Source organism: Aphelocoma coerulescens, chromosome 2 (assembly GCF_041296385.1).
Source record: "Aphelocoma coerulescens isolate FSJ_1873_10779 chromosome 2, UR_Acoe_1.0, whole genome shotgun sequence".
Taxonomy (NCBI): Eukaryota; Metazoa; Chordata; class Aves; order Passeriformes; family Corvidae; genus Aphelocoma; species Aphelocoma coerulescens.
In genome coordinates this window covers 99611561-99625521 of record NC_091015.1, presented here as the reverse complement: position 1 = coordinate 99625521, position 13961 = coordinate 99611561, and the positions used below count along the sequence as shown (strand labels likewise).

General features: G+C 42.0%; 1 protein-coding gene across 3 annotated transcripts in view; it reads left to right on the top strand.

Moving 5' to 3' along the window:
• Positions 1-1147: 1147 nt before the first annotated feature.
• The window catches only part of GALNT1 (polypeptide N-acetylgalactosaminyltransferase 1), an 87187-nt gene continuing 74373 nt past the window's right edge, over positions 1148-13961 (top strand). For 2 of the 3 annotated variants that reach the window (XM_069004149.1, XM_069004147.1), the window contains exon 1: positions 1148-1704. The gene's annotated coding sequence lies outside the window, so the exon portion shown is untranslated. Of the gene's footprint in view, positions 1705-7710; positions 7804-13961 lie in introns of those variants that run through there. The other variant, XM_069004150.1, reaches the window with a different exon arrangement.

The window sequence follows — 13961 nt, the reverse complement described above, 5'->3', positions numbered from 1 at the left end:
TTGCACACTTTTTTTCCTTTCCCTGTTTAAGTTCTATTTTGAATATAGGGTTTCTGCCAAGAAACCTGTTAAAAATGTTTATAATGAGCACAGCATGGTTTTTGGGTTCTGTAAACAAATACCTCTTTAAAGTTATACATCATTTCAGAGACTTAAGATTCACTCGTCAAGGAAACCCAACGTTTTCTCTCTGAAACTTTGCGAGTTAAGACTTTCTAAAGGGGACATACAAACTTTGATCTATAAACTTTAAAAAGCTGAATTTAAGATTAGGGAAAAGATAAAACACTTCACAGAATTCAGGTGTCAGAATATATCTTGGAGTGTGTGCGTGTGTGTGAAGTAATTTTCTAGTTGTACTGAATAATCTTAGTACACAAATGTGGTCCTAGGGGCACATACGTAACATTTTGACGCTTCCTTGCCCAGGGGCCACTGCTAAGAAGAGGCTTTTTTCAACCTCATGACCCAATGCAACATTTGTTTCAGCTGTACGTCCCAAAAGCGCTGCCGGCGCAGCACGTTGACGGCACACAAGCTATGCCAAAGCCAACGGTGGGCCCAGCAAGGAGCTGGGAGCTGCTGCTGACCCCCATCACAAAGCGTAGGAAGGACAAGACGGTGCCACGCGGTCCTCGCTCGTCCCCACCGACCAGACCTACTTTTAAAGCACACGTAAGCGCGGGTGCAGCAGGTGCCAGCGCATCAGGGATGACACAGGAAAACACCACACCTGCTCACCGGCTGCAAACCCTGCACACCACGGAGAGCCACGCACCCACAGCCCGCAGGGCCGCGCTCGAAGCACCGCGCGGCCCCCTCAGCCAGGGACCCCTGGGTCGTTACGTATTGCACTAGAACCCGCCAAAGCCGGCAGCCGCCCTCGCCCGGGGACCCGCGGGCACCCAGGGCAGCGGCGACCGCCGGCTTTGCTGCACCGGGGTGGGCGGCGGTTCCCGCGGCGGGCACCCGCACGCCCGAGACGGCGCCCCGTGCAGCGACATCCCCGCCACGGCGACCCCCGCACATCCGGGGCAGCGGCGGGGCGGAGCGGGGCCGCGAGGGGCGGTCACCGCCCCTTCCCTGATCCCGCCTCCCCGCGCCGCCGCCGCTGCCGCCGGCGATGGAGACGCGGCGCTGAGCGGGGCTCGGGCGGCAGCGGTGGTGCGCGGGAGAGCGGGCGGGGGCGCTGCCGCCGGCGGCAGCAGCGGGAGCGGCGGAGCGCGGGGCATGCGGAGCGGGCGCCGCCGGGGGGCTGCAGCTGCGGGCTCCGAGGCGCCAAGGGAGGCGGCGGCGGCGGCGGCGGCGGCGGCTGCTGCTCCGCGGGGCTCCGTGTGACCACGCCGCTGCGCCCGGAGCGCGGCTCCCGGCAGCCGCAAGAAGAGGGGGCCGAGGCGGCGGCGGTGCAGCGCTGCTTCCCCGGCCGCGGAGCGAGGCGGCGAGCGGAGGCGCCGGCTCCCCGTGGCTGTAGCGGCAGCCGCCGGCAGCGCAGCGGCAGCGGCGGCCGCGCCTCAACTTGGTGCGAGGCAGCGGCCGCCGCGACGAGCGGGTGGAGCGCGGCTCGTCCCCGCCGCCGCCCGGAGGATTTACCCTGCGGGACTCTCCTGCTCGGGCGCCCGGTGACAGGCGCGGTAGCGGCGGGGCTGGCGGCGCTCCTCGCCTCGCCCCGACGTCCGCTCGGCAGCGACGGAGAGGAGGGCCGAGGTGAGTGTGGGCTCCGGGCGCCTCGGGTTCCGCTTCCCCCCGCCCCGCTCCCAGCCGCGCTGGGGCTCGGGGGAAGGGAAGCGCCAAGTTCAGGCAGTGCCGGGCTTCTTCCCTCTCCGGCCGCTTGCTGAGGAGCCGCCGCTTCCTCCGAGCGGGGTGACCCCGCCGCGGTGCCCGCTCGGGGGCAGCCGGCGGGGCGGACGGGCACACACAGCCTGCGGCTGCCTTCCGGCCGCTTCCCGAGGTGCTCGTGCCGGGGAAGGGGTCGTGGGGCTGGGGACGTCCTGTTGCTGCTTCCAGGGGTCGGGAGCTGCTGTGTGTCAGCAGCCTCCGGCAGCGTGGCTCTGTGTGTGTGTGCAGGGGGGAGTACCAGGGCTGCATCCCCGGCTCTACCTCTTTACCGCTGTCACATCAAGTTCGTTCAGTTGATGTTTATTACGTAACATGTGACTAATATTCTAGAGTTTATTTTATCTGCTGGGCTCCGGATCAGCCTTATTTTATTGCATTTTAATTCATAAAGCTGAAGAGAGTCGGGGAAGCTCTCATTCTGAGTGGTTGCCTAATGGAACTTGGTTTTCCTGTGTCTTTAGCCGTGTTCACAGAGGGTTGCTACCTCCTTCCACTCTAGGAAAGCAGAAGTGCGTGTCTTCTGCCCCCTCCACCTCCGCCCCCCTTTTATTATTAAGCATGGGCAAGTTTCTTTAGGTCACACTTGTTTTTAGTAGATTCTGGAACCTGCCACTTCGTGAACTTACAGCGTGAGATACTGAAATAGAAACTGATTTTTGTGCAGCAGCTGCTGAGAGAAATAACTTTTATGGCGATGAACAGGAGTGAAACAGCCTCTTCTGTTTATATAAATGATGTTGGCACTACATGAACGGTAAACGAACATAGCCAACAGCTGTGCAAACCAAAACTATGTAACTAACCATGTATTATTATGCATTGCTGCTCTCAACTTCACTCGTTTGTAAAGATCATGCTACCCTGAACACTTGGAACACACAGAATTCGTTTTTCTTGTAAATACAAAGGATTACTTATCTGGAAGAAAGCACTTCACTTTCTAGTGCCAGCTTCATCGTTTTCTGTGACTTGGAATTGTGATGCTGGCCTTCTTTTTTTAGTGGTATTGCTAGCACTTTGAATTTGTTTGCTGCATTTTCTCAGGCTTACCTGTGAAACACGAATGTAAGCCTGAGACAATTATGGTCAGTAGGGAGATTGTGGCAGCATGGTCATCTTCAGAAAAATGCTACAGATGTTACTTGGCAAGGACACCACATACAAGCCACCCTTGAGATCAAGGTGATAAGGACAGCACTTGGAATATTACTGGATGATGTCTGGCTGTTCAGAATTGTAAGCTGCATTGAATGAGTATACCTTCTTCCTCAGGTACCTTGTTCTTATAGGACTAGGGCAATTCAAAGACACTAACGAAAGTCATGGAAAAGCTTTAAAAATACCATGTGACAGTCGTTTCATAGCCTAGTGGTGAGGTGGTACTGTTTCACTTTTATACAAAGATTTATTCCTCCCCACTCATCATTTCAGAGTGGATTTGTTCAAATGAGTTCAGGAATAAGTTATACAGAAAAAGAATGGAGGTAATTTGGAATAAATTTCAATGCCAAGTTGCTGCTGTAGGGAAATAGTATCCTGCTGTCCTTTCTTTCTTGCATATGTGTTGATAACCTATATGTTAGCTGTAAACTTGTTAAATATTTTTATTTTTTCTATCACAAAAAGTGTGTAATCTTTGTCTTTGGGCTCTGAACAAAAAGTAGCTCCAGAGACACTCATCTAAAAATACGTTACATCCAAATGCTTAGCTCCTTTGAATGCAATTTACATCATGTTTTGTTCAAGAGACTAGAGATTCTTGACAGATTTTGCATTTTCTATTTTTAGTGATTTTTTTTTTCATTTTAGTGCACATGGTATCAGACTGTCCATGTAGCACAAAAGTTTGATTCACAGGACCAAAATGGTCTTTGACTCTACAGTCTTCCCCAGCCTGTATCTTTAAGTGTCTTCTCATGGAAGTACAGGGACCATCTCTAGATTCAAGTTGAGCTCTATTGAGAGCTTTCTGGGCTTATAAAGAAAAGGAATAGCCTACAAATTCAAATAAAATTCTTTTTGTGTGTAAGGTGCATTAAAATACTTTTTAATAGTTGTAGTGGTGCTGTTTAAAATGGTGCTGTTTCATACTTAACCAATCACCTTATTAAGAATTTTGGAGTTCTTTTATCTGTCTTAAATTATAACCAAAATCTGGAAATATGTGGTGCTGTCCTTCAGGCCAAGTTTTAGTGGATCTTTTGCATTCCAGTGTTGCTCTTCAGGATCTTGATTTTTGAAGTTTGTTTGGAAGGAGGTGGTTTTGGTGCCCCTCTCCTCCTTTGAAGGGTCAACATGGCGATTTTAGTATTGAAATTTTGTGACGCTGGAGTTTATCTGGAGTTCATCTGGATGAATAGCTCATGACACATATAAGAAGTGTTAAAAAAGGCAAGTGTTGGATACTTCTGTTATGGTATGGGTCTTGCACCCAATGCTTAATAGAAGTAGGCTTGGATCATTACATGGGATGTTCTTCATCCCAGTCAATTTTTTCTGTCCTCCTTTGAATATTGACAGATTCTTTATTATAAAGTTGTGCTAGAGATAAGTGAATATTCAATTATGCATTGTATCAAAAAAGCGCATCTCTGGACTGTATACTTCCTACTTTCACTGAGCAGCATCTTCATTTTTGAGGTGTAAATTATTTCCCTTCTGTTAACGTTTAGTCTTCTTATAACTGTGTTTTTTCATGCTTTGTCCTCTGAACTTTTCTGTTTAATTTCTAATTCTTTACCTAATCTAATGCTGCCGCAGCCTTTTTCAGGTCATCATTAAGAATGAAGCACTAGTTTTATATGAAGGCAGTTGTGCTAGTGCTTGCCACTGCTGCTTTTGAATCTTGATACTTTTAATTATCAGCAGCAATGTTCTCATATTGAGCAGAGATCTTCCCCAAGTTCCACAGGGATGCTTGTAATCCTCTTGTTTGTACTAGGCCTACTTAACTTAGGAGGTTGCTGACTGGTTGTTTCAGTGAAACTTCTTCTGCATTTATTAACATTGACTTTTATCTGACAGTATATTATCTGTACATCATGGTTGATTAGCTTCCAGTTGGTTATATTTTGGTTTTCTGTACTTGACACACCTATAACTATTAACTTTTCTACTTTCTTTTTCAGCTCATTAATTAGTGCCTTTAAATGTTGCTAGCTTTATGGATCCTTGAAGCATCCTGCTGCTAACCTTTTGCTGTATTGAAATTTGATTACATATTCCTAGTTCAAACTTCCTGTTTCTTAGCTAGGAATAAAATATTTGAAGGAAAATATATTTTCAATATTTCAGTTATATCTGTCATGTTGAAATCATGGCTTTTACTCAACTGTTAGCACCAGGTCTGTTCCTGACAGAAGAACTCTAAATTTAGCATCTCCAAATAAAATGTTTTAACTGCATGTTTGTCATAAAAGCACTTTGACACCATCTTCCACTAACTCTGGCAAAGCATTTTTCCCCTTTACAGTCTTTCTAGAGAGCTTAATCCATTATGTGAAATCAGCCCATCGTAAAAATCAATGGAATTGATATACTTTTAGCTAATGTATTAAAGAGCAGGCTAACTGCTCTATTATTCACTTTTTGATTACTTAAATACGGTTTTGCACTATGAAATATGAAGGTTCTTTAGGGGCATTTACTTTTGGCTAAATTGGAAGCTTGTGACTTTGAGCACTGCATAAATGATCTCATGCATGTACTGTTGTAGTAATTCCCAACTCATGGAGGCATTCTTATCATTGGGTTCACATAAATGTCTTTTTATAACCCACAAAAGACAATTAGCTTGAATTCTAAAGCCCCAGATTGTGCATGTTACTGAGTGATGGTTTGTAGTTCCTTGTAGGAAAAGTGATTTTGATTCCTGCCTTCTTTGACCAATAGAACTGAACAGTCAACATGGAAAAGGTGTGTTTAGCTCATAACCTCAGTTGTCACTGAAAGCCAATGTGCTTGGAGACTTGGTTAGTTTAGAAAAGCTATCCTTGGCAAGCTAGTCTCTGTAGACTGTCTTTTGATACCAGTTACCAACCTTGCTTTTGTGATCCAAGGCTTTATTTTGAAATATTAAAAAACCTTGCCACAGCATTGCTTTTTTCTTCCTTCCTCCTTCCTTTAAGCAGTAGGTAACTGTGGTGTGGAGCTTGATTATTAATTGACTTCAAAACTTTTTTTTTCTTTTTCCCAAAGTATTTCATTTTCATATTGGAGCGGTCAGTTTCATTTCCTTGGAATTAAAAAGTTATCCTCAAGAGTAAGAGCTTCATAATGGTGCGTTTCCATTGGAATCAGTGTTTAATGACCACAGCAACTCTCATTGATAGTTTCAGCTTATGAGTTGCTGCTCTATTGGCTGACCAGCATTTAAGAGAAATATTCTGGTAGGGATTTGAGCACTGCTTGTGTTGTGTTGCTGTTCTGTGTAATCCGATGGTCCTCAAGATATTTGTGTTTGTTCTCCTGTGAGAAGGTACTGCTAGAGAAGAACAGTATAAAGCAGCAGCAGTTTGCTGCTGTGGTAGTTCAGACTCTGGGACAAGCTCATGTACAGCTGGTGTGAAATTCATTCTTAATTAAGGAGGGAAGTGTTCTCATACCTTTTTTTTTTTTCTTCTTGTGCCATGCTGGTATCAACTTCCAGAAACTTTACTCTGTTAGAAAACTTACCCAAAAGATAAGCCAGTTCAGTGTTTTGCTGTCTAGTTGATAGAACGTTAGCATCCTTTGGAGGCAGAACATGTGAACTGCTCTTTTGTTGCTTAATTCTCATCTTGCTTTATAAGACTTGGTCCTGTAAATTGCAAGCCAGTGTTATATTGTAAATTTTTTGGAAAAGTTTACTTTGTTTTCACTAGTACTAATATTGGTTAAGATGTGCCTGTGGTAGAATCTCTAGGAATTATATTTTTTTGATGAGATTTCGTACTGTAGATGAACTCTTAGCCTTTTTTTGTACAAATAATATTTATTTGTAATGGGATTGAGTACTATTTTCACGTTGAGTTCCAATATATCTTCCTGTAACAGAGTTCCTGAGGTGTAAGTGAAGTCATACGACAAAATTTGTCATCCTGGTTATGTGGAACAATTGAGTCAGGATGATATTCAGTATCTAAGTTGCTTGTGAAAACTTCTTACAGGCAAGAGAGAGGGTATGTCATGTTCTTTGACTTTTTATTTTTACAGTGCATTAGAATAGACTCCGGAGTTTCAGCTGGTGCTTCCTGTCAGCCACAGGAATGATGATAATAACAGCGCACATAAATATCTCACAATAAGTAGCTCGACAGGAGGCAGGAATACTGGTCTGATTTTACAGGCACCACATGACAAAGGCCAACAGAACCTGAAGAACTTGAATCCCAATCTATTTATTTTTCCATAGCCATGGGTCATTTTTATCTTCTCTCTTTTTCATGCCTTTTAAACCTGCACTCAGTATGCTGGCAGTGCTTTATTGCATATTGATAACCAGAATTATGGTGAAAACTAAAGGGAAAGTGATAATGCCAGGATTCTTCCAGGGAGAGGGAAGCAAGTTTTGGTGTTGGACTTTTGGTTTTGCTTTTTTTTCTAAAAAAGCTTTGATGTTTTGTTTTGTTTGTTTTGTTTTGGGGTTTTTTGTTTGTTTTTCAGATATCTGTGAGGAAGAAACCAGGGGATGGAAATACTGGTAACAGGTTGGAATCAATTGTCGGTATATATAGAGAGATTTGAGAGTGCTTATTACATACCTGCATGGTGAAGCTGACTGAAAAACAGAATGAAAAATTGATCAAATGACCATGGATGTCAATAAAGACAAAGAGGTATTTAGTATTGGTCTGAATCACAGAATATGCTGAATTGGAAGAGACCCACCAGGATCTTTGAGTCCAACTCCTGCCCCTGCACAGGACACCCCAAGAGCCACACCATGTGCCTGAGAGCAGTGTCCAAATGCTTCTGGAACTCTGTCAGGTTGGTGCTGTGACCACTCCCCTGGGGAGCCTGTACCAGTGCCCAGCCACCCTCTGGGTGAAAAACCTTCTTCCTGATATCCAACCTAAACCTCCCCTGGCACAGCTTCAGGCCATTCCCTCGGGTCCTGTCACTGGTCAGCGCAGAGAAGAGATCAGTGCCTGCCCCTCCTGTTCACCTCACGAGGAAGTTGTAACTGCAAGGAGGTCTCCCCCCAGCCTCCTCTTCTCCAGGCTGAACAGACCAAGTGACCTCAGCCACTCCTCATTCAGCTTCCCCTCAAGGCTCTTCACCATCTTTGTTGCCTTCCTTTGGATGCTCTCTAATAGTTCAATGTCTTTCCCATACTGTGGCATCCAAAACTGCACACAATGTTCAAGGTGAGGCTGCCCTGTGCAGAGAAGAGAGGGACAATCCCCTCCCTTGACCAGATGTCTCCACAACAGTGTTCAAAAATGACTTTAACTACCATGGCCAGGGTGGGCAAGGACTAAGATCAAGTATAAAGCTGTCTCTCACCCCAACCAAAAGTGGCTAACAAGTAGATGTAATTTCACGAGGTCAGTTCTTAACTTTTCTAGGTGTTACTTTTTAAAAATAAAGAAAACAAACCACATGTACAATAGGCTTCCAAATCTTCTGATGGTCCAAATGCATGTTAGTTGTGGATGAAAAAATAAGATTGATCAGAGTTGTCTTTTCACTCGGTGACATTCATCAGTTTGATTACCACTATGAATAATTTAGCATTAAGAACAGCCCAGGCTCTTATGTGCATATCCTGTTCATTATGTTTCTGCGCTAAATACATTCAGTTGAGAACATTCACTGATGGAGCACTTTTAAAGTATCTTTAAGGACTCATTTAGGTTAAAATTAAACTAATGGATTTATTTAATTTTCAGTTTCTTATGTACTCGGGGTAATTGGGATTGATACACTTTTCAAACGCAGAAGCTGAAACCTAATTTTAGGTGCAAAACCCAGCTTTGACTATTGTTTCCAGACAATACTTCTGTAAGGAATTACTTCAGTTTCGCCTGATTGGAATATTGCTTTGGATGTCCAGTTTGTGAGTTTGCCATAAAGAAGTTAAGTATGCATTTTCATGTAACTTGGTTTTTTTTTTTAGATCACTTTGTGGTTTTAAACTCTACTGTCTGTAGTGTCATGTGAATGAATCAAATGTCTGCTGTCTTTATCTCTGAAAAACAGTTGAAGACAGCACACCAGAGCAGTCCTGTCCCAAAGAGATACTTGAATAACAGCTCTATTTAGAATAGAAAAGAAAGCCCCTCCTCCTGCTGGCAGTGTGTAACTTTGTTCTTCTGTTTTCCAATATACTCTTGCATTTTTTTCTTCAGGACTTGCTGATCAGAGGTTTAAGAAAGATAGGTACTTAAATTAGTAATAGTTTAGTAAACTTGTTTTGTTTTCAGTTTTCAAATTCTGAAGATAGCGTGGACATGTACACATCATACAACAAATATTAAGCTTCCTAATGTGCAGCAGAGGCGCTATGATTAAATACATTTATTTGAAATGCATATTTCAAGAAAAAAGAACTCACCCCTTAAGGCCCTCTGCCTGCAAAGAATGGTTATAAAGTTGAAGAGCTTTTTCAGGCTGACATTTCTAAATATTTGATTTTGTGGTTTATTTTTGTGATCTGAAAGTCTCAGAAGCGGCATGAAAAATGTGAAGTTGTTCAATAACTTTAGGGAGTAGGGAAGCACATTACCACCTCCAGGAGCCTTAGTGCAGGTTAAAAATACACTCTTCGTACCTTCTTACAGTCTTTGAAAGGCCTTTAGATTCTTATCGGGACTTGTTCCTTGCTCCGGTGCTGTGTGTGTATAAGAAGGGTTACAAATGTGATAGGAAACGTACATTTGCTTGAGACTTAGCTTTAATCTGATTATCTGGCCTCTTAGAAGAACAGCCTGGTAACCTTTTGAAAATGTGGTCTGAGATAGCTGTGAAACAACAACTCCAAGCTGCTCGGTGGTCCCTTTCCTTCAGCTTCTGCTGTGGTTTATTTGGGCACTGAAGTGAACAGGGAGAATAATGTGACAGGAAGGGTGCTCAGGAATTCTTCATTCTTTGTCAAGTTCCCTGCTAATACAGAACAGAGTGGGGCAGCTGCTACTGTGTTAGATGGCATACTCAACAAAAATGTTTTAGTTGGTTGGGGCTTTTTTTTTCAGCATCAAATTGGTTTTACGTATGGTATCACAGGTTTTATGAACATTGGAATAAAACAATTCCAAATTATAGTGTATAGTATATATACTTTGAATATGTACTATACTATATATAGTATATATTCAAAGTATAGATCAACAGCATCCTTAAGGACAGCTTAGGCTACGCAGAGTTCCAGAAGTAAATGATAATCTAGCCTTCAAAACAACTAACGTGATGAGAGCTTAAAATTATTCTTAGTATAGCTTTAGAAAAAGTAGTGTTCAGCATAGGTTTTGTGTGCTCTAAAATTTGTATTTGGTGTTTGGCTGTGAATAGATTCATTGAATTGCTGGGAGCTGCATTAATATTTTACCAAGTCTGAAGTTGTGTGTTGGTAGTTAAAATACTACTTGGCTGTACAAAATGTTGAAGAAGAGAAAAGCATGGGTACTGTGACTGTCCAGTAACACTAACAGACTCCTGCAGAAAATATTAAGCAATCCATCAACTCTGTAAAAGTGCAGTTGGAAGATAGATACTTAAATATGGTACAGAAGAGCATCTGAAGAAAATCTTAACTTGGATATTTGAAGGGTGTGTGGTACAGCCTTTTTTTTTTGCTATTACAAATTCAAATGCTATTTCATAATATTATTCACATTATTCTGCTGTGGTGTCATGTCATCAAATGAAAAAGAGTGTTAAAAAACCATGAAGAATTCTAGGAGTCTAGTGAGCAACCAGAGCTGGTTAAACATTTTAAAGTAATGAATACGTTGTGTATGCAGACTCAGCACAAAACTTTTTTTCTCTAGCCAAATATACTTGTCAAATCCTATATCTAATTTTGCACTGCAGTTCTAAATCATAAAATCTTTATACCTGCAGTAGTTAATTTAAAAAAAATTAGGGTAACCAATGCCCACAGGAAACAAAGTAATCTTGTATATTGAATTTGTTAAATCTTTAAAAAAAGAAACCCTATAAAAACCATTAAACCAACCCCCTTGTTACTAGACATTATTTATTTTCTTTCCTTTCTTCCTCATGTTTCTTTCTTTTAGTTCCTTTTGGATCTTGCAGAGCTGTCAAATCACAGCTTTTATTCTGTCTTTCCATGTCCAGGAAAACAAATCACTCTTCTGCAAGCAGTTAATGCTTGAAATCTGCTGTGTGCAAGAAACCAATTGACCCAATCTCAGCTGGGATCTGATTCATGAAAGTACAACAATATGTCATTTTCTTGCTTTGGATCATATCAGAGCTTTCTTATGCAGTTTTAGACTATCATGACTATTCATTCTCCCCAAATTGTGCTTTCCCAAACACAGTAAGAACTTCTAAGAGCTTGAAACAATGGTTTCTCTATATTTTGCGGGTGTTATGTATATTTGAGAGGCATCTAAGGACTCCTTTTTTAATCATATTTTCCTCTGTATGGAAAACTTCATAAAACATCTTGGCTTCTGCCAGGAAAACAATGCCTTTTGTTTTTTTTTCAGCATACCCCATGTTATTTGCAGTATAGTTGAATAGCAGTTAGTTGTGGTCACTAATTCGCACTAATCTGCTAGTTTGGGTCACTAGCATTTTTGATCAAAGAATCCACAATGGAGTGGTTTTTAAGGTGAACAGACTTCCTTTATGACCTCTTCTGTGCAGAAGAGTTAATACCATGCACATCAGGCACTCATTTCCAAATCAAATGTTTGACCTTGCAATCTTCATAGCTACATTTTCAACTCTGTGGCTGTAAAAATATTTGAAACCAACTTTCTTACAACCAATCCATCTTTTATTGCAGAGGTGAATGAAGTTATGATTCACAACCGCTTCTGTTGGCAGGGAGGAGCTGTGTGGTATGTTTCTATGGAGCAAACCCGAGAAGAATTTCTCATTCTTCTAAGAGACTGCTTCTTTATCTGTCACTTGTCGAATGCTGGCTAATTGTTACTTTAAAACTCACATCAATTATTGTTGTAGCAAACCACCTTAAGTTTCCATGATTTGTGATTTCTCCATTTCTTCCATTTGTTTGGGTATGTAATGAGTGTTGGGTGTATCATTAATTTCATGCAGAAGAACATGGTAATGATTCAAGAATGAGAGCGGAGAAATGTATCTGAAGGAAGTCAAAATAATAGAAATTGCTAGTAATTTGGAGGTTTTGATACATGGTTTCATATGTCTTAGGGATCTGTCTGTTTGGAAGTGAAGCTCAGTGTTTTCCAAAAAATCATCACTTTTCATGTAACTCAAGTATTTAAATTTTTAAAAAAAGGAAATTACCTCAAAGTCAGCTGACTGAGAATGTTCATTTTACTGTACTGGTGCTTGGAGAGTATCCAGAAAAGATGTAAGGTCTTGAATTTTCTTTTGCGTGTGAGTTTTTGAGATAATTTACTAAAGATATTTCAGTGTAGTTTTGAATAACTTAATGAGCCTCTTTATGTTTTAGCAACTTATTAAACTGTTACATAAAAGGTAAACTAGGATATGTCAGGCGAGAGAGACAAGACTTCTTTAAGAGCAAAGTGAAGACTGGCATATTTGAAGTAAATTGAAATCTAATTATCATCAGGCTTCTTGAAGAGGAGATCATCACAATGGCCCAACTGACAAACACTGTGTTTAAAATTTCCATATCCCAATCTTAGGCTTTGAGGAAAGGAGTTTGGCTGTTTGGTGGTGGCTGGAACTGGAGAAGTTTAGCCAGTCTTCTGCATACTTGCTGAAGAATTACCTTCCTTTTCCAGAAGGGATTTGTTTCAGATGGAAGGGTAAAAAGCCAAAAAATATTTATAAAAACTTGAATGTTTATGAAGGAACATAACTGAAAACTCTCCAAGCTTATGAAGTCAACTGTGTGTAGGCTAGGGAAATTTTAAAACACTTCTGTGTTAAAACTGTGTATATGTCTGAAAATCTTTGTATCCACTGTAAATGAAGGCTTATGGAGGAAATACTGTTTTCTGTTCAACTTCAAAAAGAAAGCTTAAGATGTATAAATAAATTTTTTTTATTGCTCCTTCGGGAGAGAGGGAAGTTAAAGACAAAATTTTAATACACAAAAAGTGAACACACGAAACTTGAAATCTGTTGGCTTTGCCTGCGTATGGATGGATCGAATGTCCAGACTTAAGTGATGGGAGGGGCATTTCCCTGGGTGTACCACCACTGGCTGGGGTTCTGTTCCCTGCCCACAGTTTGTCTGTCTGGTTTCTGATCATATGTCAAATATGGTGACATCATGCCCTGTGATACTCCTTTTTGTAAAAGTTAATAGTGTTTTTCACTTGAAGCTTGCCCCGGTATGGCAGCAGAAATAATTTTGGCTGGAGAGGAAGAGTTGCCTTTTTGGGACACTTTGATCTCCTGCTGTGTTCACCCTCAGCCCTCCATCATTCTTACCCTGTGCTCCTACCACCCTCCTGCTCCAATTTGTAGATGGCTTTTAGTCATACTTGATGGGCAAAAATCCCCAAAATATTAAATTGGCACAATCTGGGAGAAAATTGAAGAAAGGTAACCCTACAGTTACCTGTTGTTTTCTAGCCTGCCAGTTCAGCAGTGAGCCTTACTTTTGACTGGCCAGATGGAATACCTAAACCTTGGAACAAACCCTAGCATCTGATACCTCTTGATGATTTGGTAATTAGGAGGCATAGGGAAGATGTCATAGTATTGTGAGGGGAATGAACATTTTGGAGGTGGAGGAATAAAGGAGAGCTTGTAAGGGGCAGCAGCAGCAAGGTGCTGAGGTTATTGCTGTCAGTGGGAGATAAACCCAAAAGTTCTTCTTTCCACAAGGCAGGATAAATTGTTTTAACAAGGGCTGTTTGCAGATAGACTGTAATTTATTTCTAAGCATCAACATTCCATCAGTCATTTTTTTTCAGTGTGCTGCGGCTGGTACTGCAGCTGGTCCTTTTAAATCATAAAAAAAGTATCCAGCTGCTGCTACTGGGGAG